Genomic DNA, 13,707 nt, shown 5'->3' with positions numbered 1-13,707 from the left:
GGCTAAAACTTTTTTGGTGCTTTGGTGTGCCCAAAGAAGCAATTTCAAAAATATGTTTTGCAAAAGTGGGGAAACATGTTCACTAGAGGTGGGCAAAAAAGAGCGAGCCGCTCAAAGAGCCGGTTCATTAAAAAGAGCGATCGAACCATGGCTCACAAAAAAAGAACCACAGTTATTTTTTAAACTCCGGTCTTTTGAAAGAACCGTTGAAAGATGGAATGATTTTAAATTTGTTGTACATGAAATTTATTAAATTTTGAAAAACTGTAGTGTTGAATTAGATTTTTGAGAATTGAAAATGCAATTTGAAATATTTCAATGCTTATAAAATAATAATGTCAACATTGTCCCTTGGTGTACTTTTTCAAGTACTTTAGGATAAAACAGACAGGTGAAAGAGGGGCTATTTCTGGCGCAACACGAGAAAAGGGCGGATAAGCATTTTGACAGCTAGAACTATTTTGCAAATTCCGAGCCAACAGGTAACTTTTTCACAAAATTCGATATGTTAAACAATAGCTGGCCTTCCCAGTAACCTTCTAACCGTGGGAGTTTTGTTAAATAGTTACCCGTTGACTCTGAATTTGCAAAATAGTTCTAGCTGTCAAAATGCTTATGAGCCCTTTTCAAATGTTGCTCCAGATTTCTTGACATTTTCAGAGCTGAATCGTCATACAGTCCAGACTCGATTATCCGAAGGCCATGGAAAAATTCACTTCGGATCATCAATACATATTGAAAGACTCTCAATAGGCATGATTTGAACACCAACGAATAGCTTTCAAACTCATATTTACAAATTCCTCTTTTTTTTAAACTCCAAAAGTAAATAATTTCCTAAACAAATTGAAAAAAAAAAAACAATTCATTTTGCCACTGATCGTACATTTAAGTATAACCTGAATACAAATTTGAGCACTTCAAATTACTTAACTTGTATAATATTACCTAAAATCTACTAAATAGCTTAGAGTTTTTGAAAAAAATAAATCTTCTTTGCCGATTGAACTTTAGCGATTATAGACTTTATCGATCAAATCAGAATGTAGAAAAATTAACTTTTTATTTTCTCTAGATGAAATATTTAGTTAAATTTTGGCAGAAATAAACTCAATTTAAAAATTAATAGCAATTTCTTCAAAATCCTAGATTTGAGTTTGGATGTCATTCAATTATTCGAACGTTTAGGTTCGAGTAGAAATGTTGACATGCACAGCAAAAAATCCGATGGTAAAATCGCATGCAAAAGCATGCACATCACCTTTGTGAGCAAAAGCATGTAATATTGTATGAGAAAAATTGTACCCAAAAAGCGTGTACAAAAGAAAAATAAACAAATAATGCATACCCCAAAAATAACATCAATCTGGTGAGAGTCATATCCAGATTAGCAAGTCCGCGCCCCAGCCGTCTCGGCTATCTCACCATCTTGTGAAAGTTGCGTTCAACGCCGATGTACCAGTAGGTTTCCCGTACGTCGTAAACTGAATTAACTGTATACGATGTATGGGGAACGTACAGCTACATCGGTGTTGATCCAGCTAATTTCACATCGGCGAGATAGCCGAGATGGTTGGGGCGCGGACTTGGTTATCTGGATATGACTCTCACCAAATTGATGTTATTTTTGGGGTATGCAATATTTATTTATTTTTCTTTTGTACGCGCTTTTTGTGTACACGTTTTCTCATACAATATTACATGCTTTTGCTCACAAAGGTGATGTGCATGTTTTTGCATGCGATTTTACAAATACATTTTTTACTGTATGGAGACCGCCAAGACCGATTAGTTTCAAGGGCATCTTAATTTTTAGTTTATTTTTTTCAAATAACTTATATAATTCCAATGTAAAATAACCTTAAAAATCACAGCATTCTTAAAAATAACCTTTTCATCTATATTTTGAAAAAAGAGCGAAAGAGCCGTTCAAAAGAGCGGCTCTTTTACATGAGCGAACGAAAATGAGCGGCTCCAAAAAAAACGGTTTTGCACACCTCTAGTTATGAGTATTTTTTTCTTTGTACATTTTAATCTTCAAAATTAAACCTTTTTATCAAAAAAGTTTTTTTTTTCATGGTATAAAAAGTGCGCTTTTTTAATTTACATTTAGTTTAAGTTGAAGATATGGTGAAAAATATTTGAAAAAAATTCTTTGGTCAACAATAATATGTTTTTTTTTGTAAAATTGTTAGTTTGGATTTAAAAAATTCGGACAAATGCATCTTAATAAAAAAATGGATTTGAATAATTTCAAAACGTAAATTTTGTTCTGTTTGTTGATCAACAAGTATAAATGTTGAACGTTTGAAAAATTGACTGAATATTGTTTAAAAAAAATTGAGAAAATGTCGCGAAATTGAGAAATACATTTGAGTGGCCTCCCTGGTTATTGTCGATTTATTTTAAGTTGCTGAAATGGAGGAATTGATAAAATTTTGCAACTTTCGATTAATGTAATATCTTTTTCAGTTAACTTTTAATAAAATTAATAACATTTGATGAAGTTTTTTTTTATTTGTTCAAATTTTAGAATCAAACAACATCATTTGAGAAATAATCTAATTAAAGTTAAAAAATCAAATATCAAGTAAAATAAAAAAAATGAAAATATGAATGGAATAAAATAAATATTTTCCTTCAATTTTTAATACGCCTTAAGTAACTTATTTTTCTAACTGTAAATACACATTTGAATCACTCTGTAAAAAAAAAATACAAAATTGTTTACATAATTAGGAATCACACAGAAATCAGTTACGTTTCTGGTACGTTTTTTTAATGTAACGCAAATTTGAATACACTTTACACTTTTTAAATTTTGCCTGTGTTTTTCACGTTCATGTGATAAATTTGTTTGCGTGTATTTTTCTTGTTTTTTTTTTAATTTATGGAAAATGTAAAATATATTGATACAAACCCGAATAGTTATGGTTGAATTTGTTCAAGGTTGCAATAGTTTTTAATCGTGAATTATTTCAAAATTTGCTATTTAGAGTTCATCATTCATCATTCTTCATTTCTTGCTTGAGTGCGTTCAAAAAGTGAAAAATTAAAACATTGTTTGAATGTGTTATACCCCACAAAAACCCTTAATGCAGAGAAAATGATCAAAATTTCAGAATTAGGTTTGTTTTTATGAAAACGTTCCTCTTATTAATTCCACAATGTTCTATTATTTCACAAAAAAAATCATCCTTCCGGAACGCCGTTCTCTCCCCAAGCTAATCGCACTGATGTTTATCAAACCGCGAGCAGTTAGTAATTAAAACCGACCACAACCCCCCCTTACTAGTACTCTGTCAAAAGTCCATAAAAGCTACAAACACAAACTGACCCAGTTCTCACTCACTCACTCGGCAGCAAATGTCCACTGGTCACCGCTGCTCGGTACAATACCGGACTATGATGTGGACTGAACTGTGTTTGTTTGGACTGGTGAAACATAAAACCGAAATGCATTCATTTTTTGTTTCACATTTGTAATGTTAATGGATGTAACGTTCTGTAAACAAAACATTAAAATCACGATGCTACCAAGTTGATTACTCATTTCGAAATAAACCGTAATTTACAACTCTTTTTTCTCTCTCTTTTTTTAGGTAAGTCTCCTGCCTCAAGTCAAACGCGTTCGTCAAGTTCGTCAATTAAGTAAGAATTATTCATAAGTTCTGCTCAAGCGGGCTCGACCTCTTTGTGCGATTTCGCGCGTTTCTCACGATTTTTTTTTTAGATTGGCGGTCTGCATTTGAAGGTGGATTATTGATTAGTGATTTGCAGCTGAAATTGAGCTTCCTGCTCGTGTCTTTGCCACTGCCGGCAATGTCAAGAGCGAATTTTTAATGTTTTGCCTTCACAATGATACCGAAACTAGCAATTCGCGTGTCGTTCTTGCATTGTAAGCTTTAGAATTTTTATTTATGATAATTTATAAAGAGCTTTTCCTCTCTTTTTAAAATTGCATAATCTACTAAGGTTACACAACCCGGCAATCTGCCGTCCATCAATCCCTGGTAATATCCGGCCGGGAGGCACCCAGAAAAGAAAATTAAAAAAACTGGCGAAAATCCGCCCATCCCGCAGACAATCACCAGGAAAAAATATCACATTTCCGCCCATTTGTTTCGCAGAGGTGCGCCTTTAACTTTGGGCGCGATTGGGTGAAAATTAATATCTTCATTTTTGCCGGTGGTGATCGCGAAAAGGTCCGGTCTTAAGGAGGAGGGTCATTTTTGGGGTGCTGCTGTTTTTTGTTTATTGCCGCCCCAGAGGGGCGTTGACACGGAAAGACTGGAAATCGGTTTAAATCTGAGGCTGAGGCTCACGTAATCAGGCTGTAATGAAAGCGAAAGTGGGGACCACCAATAACTGAGGGAGCTTGTGATAAGGGGAGGAATAGTGATTTGTCTAGTTGTGAGGTTCGCAAAACATATGGGAAAGGTATTTTTTGAACATTTTTGCGAATTTTGCCCACGGGGCCCTGCTAGTGAGTTAAGGAATTGTAAGCTTCGCAATAAAATAAAAGAAAGAGATGGGAAATTTTTAAATTATAAAATATTGACAGAGACAGAGACATTCTTTGTTTTTTTTTTTTAGGCCGATGCAAATATTAAAAAAAGTTTTTGTCCCTCGGCCCTGGCCGAGGTCAAGGGGGGGCAAAAAAATAAAAAAATATAAAAATTTAAATAACAAGCCATAGTCTTCACATTTAAATGAAAAAAAGTGTTTTAAAATGCATTTTACACTAGTTCAGTTGTTTTGCAATCATTAGTTTTCAAAAAATCTAAGATCTGACAAAAACAAAAATTGTATCGAAAAAAAAGGATTTGCATCGAAAATTTTCAAAAAATCTTAAGATTTTTTAATAAACCCAAACATGCTAAAAATGATTTTAAACGCAGAAGAATGTATTTTAATTTGATTTCAGCTGGTTGCACTTGAATTTTAATTGAAATTTTGAAGTTTATTGTAAAAATATTTTTTTTTGCCCCCTGATTTTTCGGGCCAATTTTGAAGGGGGGGTGACAAAAACTTTTAAAAATATTTGTACCAGCCTTATATGAAATTACAGAAATTGGATTTTTTATTCAAAATTTAAATATTTTCCAGTCCTTATTGTTTATCACAGTTGACATCAGTTTAAATCATTTCAGTTATGCTACCATCAAAAAATTGCAAAATATTTTTCCAAAAATTCTACGTCCTAAACCGATTCGTGGTTCCAAAATTCAAAATCTGTCAAAATATCACAAAAGTTTTTTTTTTTAAATGCATAAATTAGATTTCTTTAATCGATTTTGACTTGTTTACTATCGATTTTACAAGTTTTTTCAATTTAAATTTTAGTTAATATTTTTTGCCCCAATTTTTTTGAGGAAATTTTAAAGAGGGGTGGAGAAGGTGAACAAAAACTTGTAATAAAATTAGAATTGGCTTATTTTTTTATAAAGTCATTTATTTTCCTTTTTTTTATTTACTTTTACATATTTTTGGGTTCTTTTAGGTTAAGTTAAATCTGCGATAATCGCAAAATAAAATAAAATTGATTTTAAAATTAAGGTACTTTTTTAAAATTTGGAATCAAAACGTTATACAGAATACTTTTAAAATTTTAACAGTTATGCTGATACTGACAAAAAATTGTAAAATTTAAATAATTTCATGGAACATTTTTTTTTAAATTCCACTCTTTTTTCGATCTTTGTAATCTTAAGTCAAAATTTGGAGAAATCCTGAAAATTTTCCATCTTGATGAAAATATAAACATTTTTGATCTATATTTAGAAGATTTCAACGTAAATTTATACTTCTTGCACAAAAAAATTGCCCCCTTTTTTGAGAAAATTTTGAAATAAAATTGGGGTTGACCTTAACATAAAATATATTTTTTAAATATCCAGCAAAAGATCAAACACATTTTTTTTAAGATAAGAATGATACTAATTTCATTCAAAGTTATTATGCCTCGGCTCAAATTCCAAGCCTGATTTTCAAAAAAAAATAGGCGAAAAGTTTCAAAAAATGCTTTATACATCATATCAGTTTAATACCAGAAATCTGCAAAAAAAAAGTCATCAGCATACACCACATTATGCAATGTACTCTGTATAGTTTTCAACCAATTTACAAGGTTTTGCAATGAAATTATAAATTTCTGTCAGTATTTGTTTTTGCCCTCTATTTTTTTAAATCAAATTTGCAATGGCCATAAATTGATTGTTTATTTTTTTTAAATAGTGCAAGCTGAATAATCATAAAAAAAACTAGTATAAAAAAAGATTTATGAGTGCCTCAGTTACCAATAAATAAAATTAATTTTGTTAAATTAGTTTTGATCAATTAATTTTAATAAATTATTTTTAATAAATTCTTTGATTTTGCATTTTTTTTTTGAAAATAGCTATGAATATAAATTTTAGATTTTCTGCAAAAATGAAAATTTGCTAAAACTTCATTCAGAATGAAACTTTAAATAACGAATTCTAAAAATAGTTTTCATTGTGTCATACAAAATTCTCTTCATTTTCTGTAAAAAATCAAATGTTCAAAATTTCAGATTGATTTTTGTAGAATTTTGAAATTAAGGTGAAATTGATTTTTTTTAACAAGGAATCTCTTAAGCATTGTTGATTTTTCTGTAACTAAATTACTATTATAACGTTGAATCGCAAATACTATCGGGGTAATTCTCTACCAACTCACACGAAATCGGGAAAAGTTGCCCCGACCCCTCTTCGATTTGCGTGAAACTTTGTCCTAAGAGGTAACTTTTGTTCCTGATCACGAATCCGAGGTCCGTTTATTGATATCTCGTGACGGAGGGGCGGTACGACCCCTTCCATTTTTGAACATGCGAAAAAAGAGGTGTTTTTCAATAATTTGCAGCCTGAAACGGTGATGAGATAGAAATTTGGTGTCAAAGGAACTTTTATGTAAAATTAGACGCCCGATTTGATGGCGTACTCAGAATTCCGAAAAAAACGTATTTTTCATCGAAAAAAACACTAAAAAAGTTTTAAAAATTCTCCCATTTTCCGTTACTCTACTGTAAAAAATTTTGGAACATGTCATTTTATGGGAAATTTAATGTACTTTTCGAATCTACATTGACCCAGAAGGGTCATTTTTTCATTTAGAACAAAAATTTTCATTTTAAAATTTCGTGTTTTTTCTAACTTTGCAGGGTTATTTTTTAGAGTGTAACAATGTTCTACAAAGTTGTAGAGCAGACAATTACAAAAATTTTGATGTATAGACATAAGAGGTTTGCTTATAAACATCACGAGTTGTCGCGATTTTACGAAAAAAAAGTTTTGAAAAAGTTACTCTTTGCGTTTCTCTTTGTTTCGTCGTCCGTGTCTGTCGCGGGTGACCATGAACGGCCATGATCGATGACGACCAACTTTTTCAAAACTTTTTTTCGTAAAATCGCGATAACTCGTGATGTTTATAAGCAAACCCCTTATGTCTATACATCAAAATTTTTGTAATTGTCTGCTCTACAACTTTGTAGAACATTGTTACACTCTAAAAAATAACCCTGCAAAGTTAGAAAAAACACGAAATTTTAAAATGAAAATTTTTGTTCTAAATGAAAAAATGACCCTTCTGGGTCAATGTAGATTCGAAAAGTACATTAAATTTCCCATAAAATGACATGTTCCAAAATTTTTTACAGTAGAGTAACGGAAAATGGGAGAATTTTTAAAACTTTTTTAGTGTTTTTTTCGATGAAAAATACGTTTTTTCGGAATTCTGAGTACGCCATCAAATCGGGCGTCTAATTTTACATAAAAGTCCCTTTGACACCAAATTTCTATCTCATCACCGTTTCAGGCTGCAAATTATTGAAAAACACCTCTTTTTTCGCATGTTCAAAAATGGAAGGGGTCGTACCGCCCCTCCGTCACGAGATATCAAAAAACGGACCTCGGATTCGTGATCAGGAACAAAAGTTACCCCTTAGGACAAAGTTTCACGCAAATCGAAGAGGGGTCGGGGCAACTGCTGTGTGAGTTGGCGGAGAATTACCCATCGACTCAACAACCTCTTATCATAACTCCATTTACATAACACCACTCCACCACCCAATCCTCTCCAGCCATAATTATCGATCACATTTCCATAAATTTCGACAACCGCGCGTCAAAACATTACACAATACCCTGCGAAGGGCCGCGCGAATGATCTTTTATAATTTGAGTACCCTGTCATAAATCGATTTCACTTTCCCTTTTTTCTCAAGCAGAGGGACCCTTATCCAACACCACGAGGGGGTTCAATAAAGGGTTTTCGGGCCAGAACCGGATCCCCCTGGCCCCTTCGTTAGCGCGAGTTGGTGAAGATGATGACTTTCCACTTTTCCCCCCAATCAATCAATCAGACCTGCTCAAGAAGCCCTCGTCGATGTCATTGGTTGATTGTTTTTGATTGATTTGGGAGGGGAGCTCGAAAGATTGGAAAAGGGCGACCGCACTTTCCCCCAAACTAGAGGTTGATCATCTTTTCGATAGTTTAGCGCGATCGAATTAGGGTCAGCGAAATGTGATCTTCTGACTTCCGTGATCGCCTCCGCGATCGTCGGATAAGCCTTATTGTTGCCCGCTACTTTGAAGATCTGATTAGTGATCGTAATTTTTCAAAACAGCATGATCATTTTGACTTGATCAGAAGTGATCGTACGGCGATCTTTATCCCCTTTCATGCAAAATATCATGATCCTCTATCAACTTGACTTGATCGCGAGTGATCGTTGGATGATCGTACGATTTGCGCGTGACCTCTGTCCACGACCTTACCAACTGCTATAAAACCTTCTTTACCAGTAAGTACTCCTAAAATCGATAAAACCGAAGATTCACTCACGGTTTCTTCCCCAAAGACCGGGAAAGCTACCAATTCGTTGAACAACCTCAACGAGACAGGCAATAAATTTCCTTCGATAACTACTTGTTCCTCCTGTGTACAGCTGCCTCTGATCACTTTACGATGGGAAACCGCGATCATCAAGTGCGCAATTTCACCCCACGGAGTCGCCTTTTTCCCCGCGGGGGCCTTTCTATTTAGCATATGCCCCTCACCATATGACACATTGCTGCTCTGGCTTGCGCAGAGGGACTCATCAATTTTGCCACCAACTTTTTTTCGAAAGGCTAAACACTTGACTCCGGTGTCTGATGAAGAAATTGAGTGATCATATTTTTTTCTTCCTCGATCATTAGCGGTAATATTTCACTCATATAAAGTGTTTTTTTTTTTTGTTGGTTTTATGATAATATTTTTCTTCGATTCGACGAAATCGGACACGGCGTGACTAACGACCAGCTAATCGGCGACTGTCCGGTTTCCATTCGATACCAGGGACACCCGATCGGCGAGCCCTTTTCCATAAAATTATACAAATATTTATCTCAACACTGAACTGCTTTTTGGTGAGATTTATGGGCCATTTCATTAGCCAGAAATAGTTTCTTGGCAGGGGATGCCAATCAGCGCCACACTTCCCAGGTCGCTCTCACAAAACAAAACGAGTTCATTTTGCCTTCCTCACTGAGGTAAGGCTATAATCCTGCTCTGAAAATGAACTTTTTATTAAAAGCTCCTAGACCCACCTTCATGTATACATATCGACTCAGAATCGAAAACTGAACAAATGTCTGTGTGTGTGTATGTGTGTGTGTATGTGTGTGTGTATGTGTGTGTGTATGTATGTATGTGACCAAAATTCTCACTGAGTTTTCTCAGCACTGGCTGAACCGATTTTGATCGAACCAGTTGCATTCGATTTGGTTTAGGGTCCCATACATCGCTATTGAATTGTTTGAAGTTTCGATAAGTAGTTCAAAAGTTATGTATAAAAACGTGTTTTCGCAAATATCCGGATCTCAATTATATGCACGTAAACGATGTCCGGATCCATCATCCGAACCATCGTTTGTTAGGTAATTGAAAGGCCTTTTCAATGAGTCCAAAACATTGAAGATCTGGCAACCCTGTCTCGAGTTATGACCACTTAAGTGATATTTATGTACTTTTTTAAAGCCGGATCTCACTTAAATGTATATAAACTATGTCCGGATCCTTCATCCGACCCATCGTTGGTTAGGCAATTGAGAGGCTTTTCCAATGAGTCCAAAACATTGAAGATCTGGCAACCCTGTCTCGAGTTATGACCACTTAAGTGATATTTATGTACTTTTTTGAAGCCGGATCTCACTTAAATGTATGTAAACTATGTCCGGATCCATCATCCGACTCATCGTTGGTTAGTCAATTGAAAGGCCTTGCCAATGAGTCCAAAACATTGAAGATCTGGCAACCCTGTCTCGAGTTATTACCACTTAAGTTATATCTGTGTTTTTTTCTGGAACTAAAAAAAGCTGAAATGTGTGTCCAAACCACTCATATTACCCATTTTTGGTAAAAAGTGAGGAAGGCATCAACCACATAGGTGGATTAAGTTAGTTTTTAGTCTACCTTTAATTCCGCGAAAATTTGTTCAACAAAAACTGCATCAACTTTCCCGCAGGGGGTTATAACGGCTGTGCCGGCCATTTCCTGCACTCCAGGGGCTTATTTCTGCAAACTAACTGTGCATATTCTTTGCCTGTAAGCGCGATTGTAATTAAGCGGTGTGATAACGGAACCGAGTCTGACCTGGCGGAACCCGGAAAGTTGCTTGAAGTGACTTGCTTCAAATAACTTCACTCTATTTAACGATCTGTCAACGACCGAGATTTCGTCAAATTTCACGCCGATCGCCCACGCCAAATCAAACCTATTGAAAAGAAATCGATTTAATCGATAAACCCACACACGTTTCTGTCAACATTTCAACGAATATCATTCTTCGATTCAGATAAATATTCTACCCTCGCTAATGGGACACAATCGACACGACGCCCAATCGGCCGTGAAATCGGATCTCTTTCGGGTTGACCATTCACGATCGTACGACCTCCATCCTGCTTGCACAGTGGGTCAAAGCGATCGGGGAATGGTCAACTTTTTTGTGGATTTACATTTGAAAACTATATAAACAAATGATTGAACCTTCTCACACTTGGTGGAAATATCCACTGTAATGAAAAAGGTTGAATGTTTACATTTGAGGTTACACCCTTTTTCAAATGTAAGCACAGATTTTGACAGAACTGACCGTTGACAGACTAGAACTAAGCGTACTTACGGATTGGACACCAACACTGCTTACTTACCGATGTAATACACTACCAAATTTCACACTAAACACTTCGATTTTGCCGATCGATCCGACGTCCGTGATTGGGAAATGCTAATCGAAATTCGTTTTTAAGCCATTTTCTTACCAGACATAGTGCAACAACAATCGGTAGACTCAAAAAAATGAGTTTTTGTGTCGGAAACGGTTTAAAAAAATATTTAAAAAATGGCGTTTCCCAATCACGGACTTCAGAGGTGGTATACCTAGTACTGAAGACGTAATTAACGGATATGTACTTATCGATTTGACACCAACACTGCGAAATTTTACGCTTATCACTTCGTTTCTGCTGGAATCCACGTCTGGGTATATCACTTCTGAAGTCCGTAGTTGGGAAATGCTTATCGAAATACGTTATACTGTGATTTTATTATCAGACTAAGTACGAAAAACAATTGGTGGATTCAAAAAAAAAATGTTTTCGAGTCGAAAGCGATAAAATGAGGTCTTTTTTGCGTTTCCCAATCACGGAATTCAAGGTTGATATACCTAGTACTGAGCGCGAAATTAACTTATACGTACTTTACGGCGTTGACACCAACACTGCAATATTTCACACTTATCACTTCAATTTTATTACAATCCTCGACTGGGTATATCACTTCTGAAGTCCGTAGTTGGGAAATGCATTCCAAAAGTCGCATTATTGTCGTGTCCTCGAAAGAATAAATTCGGGAACTATCGTGAAACTAGTTTTTGATAAGAGAACGCCTGTAATACAGTGCTTCCGAAGCGTTTCCCAATCACCGACTTCACAGGTGATATACCTAACACAGGGTACTAAATAAATCGATGTGTTTCAAGTGAAATTAAGTGGTATTGGTTGAAAATTGGTAAGTACTCTTAGGTTAAGGACTGTCAATTCTGTCAACTGTCAATTTTGTCAAAGCTACACAGAAAAAAAAATCATGGTAATATTACATCTGGGAAGGGGTACATCTTTTATGTCAGAAAAAAGGTGTAATTTTACCTCTGGAAATGTGTAATTTTACCACTTTTCTGGTGTAATGTCACTTTTTCAGTCTAAATTGAGGTAAAATTACATCATAAAAGAGGTAATATTCAACCTTCCAAAATTACAGCTTCCAAATTTACATTATTTTTTCTGTGTAGAGTTTTATTGAAAACGTATTATAAACATATGAAAGCTTATAGGACCTCTTCAAAAAAAAAAACTCTTGAAATACTCCCTCACACTGGGTCACCGAAGTTCTTCGAACATTCTCCACGTGAGTTCCGAACAAACTTTCATCGGGGACCCCGTGACCCTCAACTTGTTGCCCCAGAACGTAACCCCCCTCGATTCTCTCACAGTGTCTAGTCATGAAGTCTAGCCGCGGCGGCGATCAACTTGACCCATTTTTTCCAACTCTTCGTCGGCGGCGGTCACGGCTTTGGTCACGAAGCCGAAACTCTTCCAACCGATGATAAATGATTCCCAAACGAATCGAATCCATGTCTAGTTCCTTTCCAATTTGCGAGCTTTGCGCGGAAAGGATCCGGACAACCTGTGTGTGGTGTGTTCAAATTGATTGAAATTCGATTTGCGCGAACTTCCTACGGAGTTGGTTTTTTTTTTCGCGACGATCAAACCTCTAAAAAAAGGGGTTAGGTCAGGTTGGAGAAACTCTGGGTGCGTCTAATCGAAGATTGTTTTTGCATCGCGCTTTGTTTTCGGGCAGAATTCGCACGGCTAACAGCGGGAACTCTAGTCAGAGAGATTGTCTTGAAGTGATAGTAGCGATGACGGCAGAGTGCCCCTGAGGGAGTTTGGATCCGCTTTCTGGGTCAGCTCGCGATGCTGGCAGATTTCACCGAAATTAGAAGTCGTGATGACCACCACATGTGATCTCACCAGATTCTCAACGAGTTGAGAGCTAATGACTCTGTTGATGGCCAGATGACGACACCAAGTGGGGTCCTTTCTCTTCCAATTTAAGATTTGCTCGGCTTTTTGGTGGTCGTAAATTGTGAACCGCTTAGCGTTTTACGACTAATTGACAATAAGTCTGGCTTTTTATCGCGGATGTTGGCAATTTTTGCCCTTTTCCCGCCAAGTTTCGCCCCAAAACTGTAACGACTCTTTCAGCATGATCATGGCTCGTTACCCTCTGTTTACCAAACCTCGAAAAGCCATTGTTGAGGCTCATAAATTCGATCATTTTTGTTTTCGCAAAGCCTCCGCTAACCTCATTTCGGCCGTTATGAAACAAAAGCCGATCGTTACCTCAAGTACACACTAATCAGACCCTCAAAATGGCCCTCACTAAATAAGCAAGAAACCTCAACTAGACTGCCCAACTCAAGATCTAAGCCTCTTGACCATCATCAGCTGGTATGGGATTTGCGCACATTAAAAACAAAAAACAACCAACACCACTCTTGAAAAGTCGTTAAGCTCTAGCCGGTCTAGTGGTGGTGGCTTGTAAAAATGCTATTAAGCCTCGCGCAAAACAATAAAATCC

The 13,707-nt window shown here is 35.9% G+C and overlaps 1 protein-coding gene and 1 long non-coding RNA gene across 3 annotated transcripts in view; both read left to right on the top strand.

The window, feature by feature from the left end:
* LOC128093094 (uncharacterized) overlaps positions 1 to 3,721 on the top strand; it is a 71,134-nt gene extending 67,413 nt beyond the window's left edge. The window contains exon 2 of the long non-coding RNA XR_008212234.1: positions 3,603 to 3,721. This is a non-coding gene — a long non-coding RNA (uncharacterized LOC128093094). The remainder of the gene's footprint in view (positions 1 to 3,602) is intronic.
* The window catches only part of LOC120417443 (klarsicht protein), a 327,954-nt gene that overhangs the window by 173,243 nt on the left and 141,004 nt on the right, over positions 1 to 13,707 (top strand). The window lies entirely within an intron of this gene.

Source organism: Culex pipiens, chromosome 2, assembly GCF_016801865.2.
Source record: "Culex pipiens pallens isolate TS chromosome 2, TS_CPP_V2, whole genome shotgun sequence".
In the NCBI taxonomy this organism is placed as follows: domain Eukaryota; kingdom Metazoa; phylum Arthropoda; class Insecta; order Diptera; family Culicidae; genus Culex; species Culex pipiens.
This window is presented reverse-complemented; position numbering and strand designations above follow the sequence as displayed.